Source organism: Sinocyclocheilus anshuiensis, unplaced genomic scaffold (genome assembly GCF_001515605.1).
Source record: "Sinocyclocheilus anshuiensis isolate Anshui unplaced genomic scaffold, SAMN03320099.WGS_v1.1 scaffold2752, whole genome shotgun sequence".
Classification (NCBI taxonomy): domain Eukaryota; kingdom Metazoa; phylum Chordata; class Actinopteri; order Cypriniformes; family Cyprinidae; genus Sinocyclocheilus; species Sinocyclocheilus anshuiensis.
Genome location: NW_015547752.1, coordinates 13,679 through 23,812, shown reverse-complemented (window position 1 = coordinate 23,812; position 10,134 = coordinate 13,679).

Genomic DNA, 10,134 nt, shown 5'->3' with positions numbered 1-10,134 from the left:
CCTCATGTCGTTTCAAACCCGTAAGACCTTCGTTTATCTTCGGAACACAAATTAAGATATTTTTTATGGAATCTGAGAGCTGTCTGATCCTGCATAGACAGCAATACAACTGAAATGTTCCCAAGTCCAGAAACGTAGCAAGGAGATCTGTAAAATAATCCATGTGACATCAGTGGTTCATCCGCAATTATACGAAGCTACGAGAATACTTTTTGTGTGCAAAAGAAAAAAACCCCCGACTATATTCAACAATTTGTCTCCTCCGCATCACCCTGGTGCCATTTTGGAGAATATCTGCTGGACGTAAACAGCGTATGCTATTCTGTGTCAGCTGCGTCACACGGATATGCTGTTTCTGTTCAGATCAAATCACAACAACGTAGGAAACAGATCCGGCATGACGCAGCTGACACAGAATAGCATACGCTGTTTACGTCCAGAGGATATTCTCCAAAATGGAATAGTATTAAGTTGTTGAATGTGTTGATATAATGTCTTTGAATAGATGATAATGTCGTCGATGTAGACGAAACAGATTTTCCCCCTGAAGTCAGCTAGAACTCTCTCCATCAAACACTGGAAAGTGGCAGTGGCATTTCTGAGCCCATACGGCATAGACTTGAATTGAAATAGCCCCTTGGTGGTAATAAAAGCCATCTTCTCTTTACTCGCCTCCTCCATCTCCACCTGCCAGTACCCGGACTGCAGATCCAATGAGCTAAACCAGGAAGCGCCTTCCAAGGATTCTAGGATGTCATGACCAGTGTTGGGCAGTAACGCATTACTTTTTTAGTAACGGAGTAATTTAACACATTATAATTTTCAAAATAGTAATTAGAGTATAGTTACAAGCTGAGGTCTCTATACGTTACTGCCGCATTACATTGCTGAAAGAATGCAGAGTTTTATAATCTAGAGATTGTAAAAAGGATGTAGCACACGCACTGTCGAGTCAAGTGCCAGTGGTTTAGAGACCTGCTCTCCCGCGAGACCCGACACAACAGTGTGCGGCGCGGGACAAGATGGGCGAGTGCTGGTGCGGGCGGGTAGACACTCGTGTGGGAAGCAGGAGAATAAAATGATTCACGGGACTCCCGCAAAATAGAAATATCTAAACATAAAATATCTAAAACAAATAAATTGTTATTCATCTATTGCACAAAAGCAACATGAACTAATATAAAATATATATGATTAACAGGTGCAAGCGCATGCAGAGTTTCTATTTAGGCTATAACAGGTGTTTGCAGCATTGAGCAATGCAGTGCTGAAATTTGCGTGCTCACGAATCCTCTCATTATAACACACGAATTGTAGACATTATGAAAGATTCATTATGCATATATTTATTGTGTTATAACAGAGATTTGTGAGATTGCGATGAACTGAGATGTCTTTTAGAGATTATAAATGCAGCGCTCTTTGCTGGCATTCTGCCATGCCAAACCATGCATGCAGCAGCCGCTTGCTTTAGTTAAAAATAACAGTGTTCTGTTAATGTTGATGCTTTAATAACAAATATTTATCGGAAGCATGCATGCTGGGATTTCATAAATTTAATGGAGAAAAAAGTAACGTAACTAGTAATGTAACTAATTACTAATTACTTTTGAAATAAAGTAATCAGAACAGTAACGTGATTACTTTTAAAAGGAGTAATCACTAATCAGTAATTTGATTACATTTTCAGAGTAACTTGCCCAAAACTGGTCATGAATCAGTGGCATTGGGTAAGCGTCGGGTACAGTCTTGCTGTTTAACTTTCTGTAATCCACACAGAACTTGTATGAGCCATCAGGTTTGGGGACCAGGACCACAGGTGAAGACCATGGCGAGAAGGAGGGCTCAATGATGTTGTTGTCTTGGAGCATCTGGTCAACTTGTTCTTCGATGATCTGCTTTTTGAGGGGAGAAACTCTGTATGCCTGGGATTTTAAAGGTATATTGTCAGTCAATGTGATCTTGTGTTGTACGACTGATGTTTTATCCAGGATGTTTGAAGTGGTGCGTGGCCAGGTGGAGATCAACTGCCGCAGATCTTCCTGATTGTCAGAGTCCCATTGTGTAATCTCTGGGGTGAAGGACATGAGTTCAGGAAGTCTGCCAGTTGGTGGTAAAGCGTAGTATAGGTTCAACTTAGCAGCTGTCAGGGAATGAGCTTGACCCGAGGGTGTAGACAGACTTGCTGGAACCTGTGATGGCAGGAAAGGGTAATATGTGTATCCTTTTCCAGATCTTAAGCCATACCTGCCTTGTCCCACTTCCAACACAGCTCCATTGGCGTTCAGGAAGTTTAACCCAGCAGTAAGGGGAAAGGCGAGGTGAGTGTTTTTCAGGATATATGTATCCACCGTGCACTCTTGATCATGCCAGTGATACAGTAACTTTTGCAGGTCTCTGGATTGGTGAATCGTGCTATCTGCCATTATGAATCTCTGAGGGGCAGAGGTAATGACTGGTGGACTCTCAGTCTTCAGCTGTTTCCACAGGCTCTCCTGCATCAAGGTGTAAGAGCTTCCCGTGTCTAACACCGCCTTCACCTCCTGTCCATTCACCCTTACAGGAACGATGAGGAGAGATGTGACTGGATGGTGTTGTGCCAGGGTCACTCCAGCCAGGTTTTTGCTGTTAGTACGCTCTGCAGACTTCTTGGTCCTATCTATGCTACCTTGGGTACCGAATTTTTGCCAGTAGTCCTTCGCTCACATGCAATCCCTTTCCACCATTGACCCAACCTTCACCAGCTGCTCCACGGTGTTCACTCTCCCCCGTAGGCATCCTGCAACCCTAGGGTTGATGTTGTTGTGGACGCGGTTGACCAGCTCTTCCTCAGAGATCTCTGGCTTCCATTTCAGACAGAGAGCCCGGTAATCATAGGCGAAGTTCCTCAGGCATTGTCGCGGCTGCTCGACCAACGTCCTCAGCTTCTCCTCCACTTCAGAGAGGTAATCGTCTAAAAGGAAAGCCGCCATGAATGCCTTTTTGAAGGACTGCCAATCTGTTACCTTAGCCTTCTCTGCTTTCCACCAGCTCAGAGCAGGTCCCTTCAGGACTGTACTCAGAGTACCAATGAGCTCAATGCTGGGGAGAGGCCTGATCTCCTTGAGTCGCCGAGAGAGGGGAACTCTAGGCGGATGGGAGGACGAGCACAAAATGAGGATGAGCCAGCCATAACTGAGGAGGTAAGCACATTAGGTGGGTGGATATGCACAGGAGGAGTTACATCATAAGTAGTATTTTGAGCATTAACCGGCATTGGGGTCTGTGGACAATAGACTGGAGAAATGTGGGAGGAAGCTGGTGAGTAGGCCTGTAATCTGGAGAGTGTGGGAGTACTGGTGAGTCTTAGTTTTTTCATTTGACTTTCCCATTTAGCATCTCTCCTCAGAAAACAATCAGTTACAGCCCTTTCTAATTTTTCCAATGATTTTAGGAAATAGTCCTCCAACCCAGCCAAGCTAGCATCCACTGCCTGCCTGAAACTGGTCTCCCGATTTAACGTACTGTCTATTGACTGTTTGAAATCATGCTCTATATTTTGTACTTTCTGATTAAGGGCCAATAAATCCACCTTTACTTGTGCTATGTCTGCCTGCATTGTTTGTACCATTCCAACATTTAAAATACAACTCCCTTCATCATCATCATCATCAGACTGTTCAGAATCAGAAATGTACAATGAGCTTATCACAGATGTTATTTCAGCAGTAGGATTGCACCTGGTTACAAATGGGCCTGCTGTAAAATCCACATCTGGTTGTTCAACAATCTCTTGTTCATTTACAGGTGTACTTGGATTATCTGTATTCACCGTGTTCACAGTATTAACATCAGTAACTGGATCAGTGTTAGGTACTTCAATCCTGATAATTACACAAATCCAAACAAACACAACAAAAGAGGTCCCTGTACGGGCCACCAATATGTAACACTCTGCCTAATAAAAGGCTGGCTACACAAATAAAATTGTCCTGTTACCTCTTTAACCAGCTTGTTCAAATAAGTGAAGACACAATAAATGCCACAGGAAACAAGATTGAATACCAACCCAAAGTGTATTACATCAAAAGACACAAAAAACGATATATACAATATATACAATAAATGAATGTGCCTGTGTGCGTACTGTCCTTTAATCCAATGGTATGTGTGTGTCTGTGTGTGTGTGTATTTTCGGTTCGGCCTCACCGGTGTAGTATTTAGAGTCTGGGAGCATGTTGGGGAAAAGCACTGTTCTGTGATGAAATCCAATTCAGGGTATCATTTTGTTAATTGCTATACCTGATAAAGATCCACATCTCATAGAAAATTGGAGGCAACTGATTATAAACTAATTATGCTAAGTATCAAACAGGCTTTCTAAAAGGTCGTCACATAATAATATTAGATTAGCTGTTACGATTGCCAGCAGGAGTGCCCACAAGCTTCACTAGAGGGCACTCCATCTCGTACCTTTGCCATTCACCCTCCATTTCCCATAATCCTTTGCCTGAACTCATCAGAACTCATCAGTTCACAGCTGTCACATATTAGGAGGACTATAAAGCTTGCACACACACACACACACAGAGACTACTGAGTATTGTCTATCCTGTAGCGTTCCCAAGTTCCCGTTTTACCTAGTTCCTTCTTGCCTAGCCTTGGTTTTGACCCTGGACTGTTTGCTTGTATCTGATTGCTTTCTGCCTGCCCTGACATTCGCCTGTTTATTGGATTACTCTTTTGTCTCACCCTGGATTGTATCTGTTTGCTGTTGTTTGACACTGCCTGTTTTGACCACTCTTTGGAATAAAGCTCACATTAGGATCCTCAACTCCGTTGTCATGCTCCCCAAGTTACAGCCACACCCGGATCCAGCGGATTTATCGAGCGTCCCAGGCTTATCATGAATCCAGCAGCACATTTGATGCATCTCCGTCAGGGTGATCGACCCGTTGAGGACTTTATTGGACTGGCTCTTCTTTAACACCTTTTAACCAGGTTAAACAATGATTACAATAATTTTTTTTGCATGATCACCACTGGACTCTGGAATTTTGGACTCCAACTGAGTGGCTCTGCATTTACTGTGGGCGTTGTGGAGGAGGAACATGGCACTCCTGCAGTATCTGCCACTCCAGAGCCTGGTCCCGCTATGGCTACCAGTTCAGAGCCTCCAGTGGGGAGGATGCTGATGTCGGTGCGAGCAGCAGGCATCCCAAGAGCCTCAGAACGAGTCATCACAGAGACTGTTTCCCTAGGCTCAGTGCTCCCTGTAATGGCGGTCGCCATCCTGTGTGTTTGGGCTACTCACTGCTCTGTTACTCCTCCTGAGCCCGCTCCAGTCCTTGAATCAGCTCCTGAGCCTGCTCCAGTCCTTAAATCAGCTCCAGAGCCCGCTCCAGTCCTTGAATCAGCTCCAGAGCCCACTCCAGTCCTTGAATCCGCTCCAGAAAAGATGGTGCATCTGCTCCATCCCCTCCCGATGTGGCGGCTTGCACTGCAGAACCTCCCGAAGCGGCGGTGTCCACCCCAGCTCCTCCCGAGGTGGCGGCTTCTGCTGCAGAACCTCCAGAGGCGGCGGCGTCTGCCTGGTGAGCTCTCTGCCGGTCCAGCCCTGGCCAAGGAGGACGCCTGTGAACCCTCTGGTTGTCCTGTCACGGCCAAGGAGGCTGTCTTCGAGCTCTTCGCCTGTCCAACCACGGCCAAAGAGACCATCTGTGAACTCTCTGACTGTCCTGTCACGGCCATGGAGGCAGTCTGTGAACTCTCTGCCTGTTCAGCTATGGCCGAGGTGGCCGTCTGTGAACTCTCTGCCTGTCCAGCCACGGCTAAGGAGGCCATTTATCTGCAGAACCTCCCGAAGTGGCGGTGCTCGCTTCAGCTCCTTGCGTGGTGGTGGCGCCCAGAAACGCACTTTCAACCTGTCATGTCAAGGTCGAAGGAACCTTTGCCGAACTCTCCCTGAACCTCCAGAGGTGTCAGTAGTACCCACCTGTGAACTCTTTGTCTGTCCTGTCACGGCTATGGAGGCCATCTGTGAACCCTCTGCCCGTCCTGTCATGGCTAAGGAGGCCATTTATGAACTCTCTGCCTGTCCAGCCACGGCCAAGGAGGCCATTTATGAACTCTCTGCCTGTCCAACCATGGCCAAGGAGGCCATTGATGAACTCTCTGCTTGTCCTGTTACGGCTGCAGAGGCCGTTGTTAACCTCTCTGTGCTCTCTGTTCCAGTTCTGCCTGATCCGCCTCGCACACCATCAGCTTCACTGAAGTGGTCCTCCGTTCCACCTGCTCCACCGTGGGAATCTTCAGGACTCACTTTCCCGTAATCCTTTGCCTGGACTCATCACAACTCAGTTCACAGCTGTCACATATTAGGAGGACTATAAAGCTAACACACACACACACACACACACACACATACACACACACACACACACACACACACCTGAGTATTTTCTAGCCTGTAGGGTTCCCAAGTTCCTGTGTTTCCTAGTTCCTTGTTGCATTGTTTTTGACCCTGGACTGTTTCCTTGTTTCTGATTGTTTGCTGCCTACCCTGACTCTTTTGTCACGCCCTGGATTGTACCTGTTTGTTGTTGTTTGACCGTGCCTGTTTTGACCACTCTTTGGAATAAAGCTCGCATTTGGATCCTCAACTCCATTGTTACGCTCCCCATGTTACACTAGCGCTTGACCTTTTAGACTATGCTGAGAATGTAGAAAAGGGTGCTATCATTCTTTTTTTATAAAGATAACACACACACACACACACACACACACATACACACACACACACACACACACACACCTGAGTATTTTCTAGCCTGTAGGGTTCCCAAGTTCCTGTGTTTCCTAGTTCCTTGTTGCATTGTTTTTGACCCTGGACTGTTTCCTTGTTTCTGATTGTTTGCTGCCTACCCTGACTCTTTTGTCACGCCCTGGATTGTACCTGTTTGTTGTTGTTTGACCGTGCCTGTTTTGACCACTCTTTGGAATAAAGCTCGCATTTGGATCCTCAACTCCATTGTTACGCTCCCCATGTTACACTAGCGCTTGACCTTTTAGACTATGCTGAGAATGTAGAAAAGGGTGCTATCATTCTTTTTTTTTTTTTCAAAGCGTTTGACAGTTGAACACTAATTCTTGTTCAAAACTATATAGCACTTTTTGGTTTTGGAAATAATTTTTTAAGTTGTTAATGTTTTACTACTGTGATTCTTAATACCTCCACCTCCAAAAGATTTAAAATTAATAGCGTAGTGCATCAAGGTTGCCCAATCCCACCCCCCCTTTTGTTAGTAGTTGAATTATTATTGATTGGTATTGTTAATAATAAACAAATCCAAGCTCTCAACTTTTGATAAAGTACTTAAGATATCCCAATTGACAGATGACACAGCTTTATTTCTAAAAAGTCTTTTTTTACTCTAAAATCTTTTACTCTAAATGCTATTTCTTCCAATCCTTTTTCAAGGGCTTCTGGCTTAACATGAAATTTATCTAAATGTAAAATCCTCCATTACACAGTTTAAATTATAAATATATAATGAACATTCCAGTAAAATCCTGTCAAATACCTAGTAATTATTTGTAACAAATGTTCTTGAAAGACACAACTTTTCCCTCTAGATCAGTGGTCACCAACCTTTTTAGGCCCAAGATCCCTGACCTCGGCCTTTATGAAAGACAAGATCTACCTATTGAAGAATTGATAGAAAAAGACATCCCAGATTGTACTTCAAATTTGAGGCCTTTTACTTAGTATTTTAATTAGTGATGCGCCGGTCATAGCTGATTCAGAATTCAGATTTTCTTTTTTTTTTCTTTCTTTTTTTTTTTTAACTAGCAAATTGGATTCTGATACTGATACTGATTTTTAAGCAAATTTATTTATTGGCTATTTGCTTTATAACAAACAAACTGCATTTTAATCATGATCTGCACGGGCAGCAAAATCGCATTCCGGGGGTAAAATACACATTTTTCGGCGGGGATCTTCACGTAAAATTCACATTCCAGGGACTAAATATCACGTTATTCGGGTCGCTTCAACCTGCGGACCTGAACAACAACCCGCGGCAACAGTGTTAAGTAGCCCAATTCCGTGGGAAAACCGCAGACTTGGCAACACTGCTTATGAACCGACGGGTTGGCGACCACTGCTTTAGAGAAAAGTATTATCTTTCCTATTTTTACCCAAAATAGGGTGTTGTGAGCAATACTGAGCACACACGTAATGTAATGACTGTTTTAGGGGCTGTTCACATGTCGCGCCTAAAAACGGGTGGAAAACGCTAGGCGCGCCGCTTTCTGCTTTTTTCCAAAGCGTTCGGGCGCTTGCGCTCCGGAGCCGTCTGCAAAATTGCTTGCAGTAGCTCTGCTACTAAATTTATTTAAAAATGGCTATCCCTGTACAGCTATGATCAGCTGTTCCTTCATGTTGGCTGAGCTTTCAATGTTGTTACGGGAAAGGATGAAGCTGATTGGTTGGTTCTTGTCATATGACCCGCGGTGCACTTGCGGAATTCTGAAAAGTTGAAATGTTTTTATCTTGATGCGGCGCGGACACGCCTGGAAAAATGAGCTCGTCGCACCGCGTGCGCGTCGCGACCGCGTCGCTTCCATTATGAGCGCGCCTGCCGCGCGTCTACATTTGAAATAACGAACTTGAGCGCGCAAAAGACGCGATATGTGAATGCATGTGAATAAATTAAAATATCTTTGTTGGACAACAGGTTTGTAAATGACTCATACACATGTAAAACTGTGTCGCACACGTGCTACTGTAGTACATTTACTCAAGGCTCAGACCGATTTTTGTCGCACTGTACAGCCCTATCCAAACCTGTTCCAGATTGTAGAAGGAGCTGCTCAATTTCACGTCCGTCTTCCTTCACGTCACTCCACACAGTCGCACACAGAAATATGTCAACAACTAGACTTTATCGTTATTATCGCGGGAAGACGAATTCTTATCGTGTGGAGAATTTTCACCTGTATATCGCAAATGATAAGATATCTCCCATCCCTGCTGATAAAATCTGATTCAAACCCATGTGAAATAAATAATAATTAAAAAAACGAATTTAATAATTTCCTTTTACAAACAGTTATATTTATTTTAATGAAGTTAACTTTAACAACATAAAACCAACCAAATGAAGATTAGATTTCAATATTTAATTGTTTGCATTTCTGAAACAATATGTTGACCACTAAAGTTGTAGCCTTCCTAAAAACACACTAAACAGAGGGTTTGTTGGCCATTAGGGACTACAGGTAGAAAGATGTATCTGATTATAATGCGATGAAAAGCATTTCTGGTTCTTATCAGAGAAGGATTTGGTGCACTTGTACACTGTCCCTATCAAATAAACGCCAAAATATGTATATATGATAAACTAAACCAGTACGAACATAGAAACTCCTTATCTTATTTATAACTTTAAAAATGTATGTACTTTAAGAAAATCTTATATTTCAGACGCATAAGGGGCTGTTCACATGTCGCGCCGCTTTCTGCTTTTTTCCAAAGCGTTCGGGCGCTTGCGCTCCGGAGCCGTCTGCCGTTGCTAAGCAACCATGACCTGCGCTCTCCATTAAGACGCGGAAGTTTCAGCAAAGGATAAATGGATTAGCAGCACTAAAAATTGCTTGCAGTAGCTCTGCTACTAAATTCCATTAGGGACTACAGGTAGAAAGATGTATCTGATTATAATGCGATGAAAAGCATTTCTGGTTCTTATCAGAGAAGGATTTGGTGCACTTGTACACTGTCCCTATCAAATAAACGCCAAAATATGTATATATGATAAACTAAACCAGTACTATCACATTAAAATATCAGTTTATAATTCAGAGATTTAACTTAACTACAGTGCCTTATGGTGGGGTAAGTTAAAATGCTGACTCAATTTACCCCACAGCATTTGGCTCACTTTGCCCCATAGCTGCCATTTTGGAAAAAATAGCTACTGTTTCTTACCAGTTCAGGCTAATATTTAGCTAAATAATTTGCATGGTTTTATATGTTGCTAAATCACCTATATGTATCATAAATATTTTTAGACCTGGATAAATTTGCTTTGATGTAACAACCATTACATCTGTTATGCTAAAATTTTACTTTTAAAATTTTACTAAGCAAAA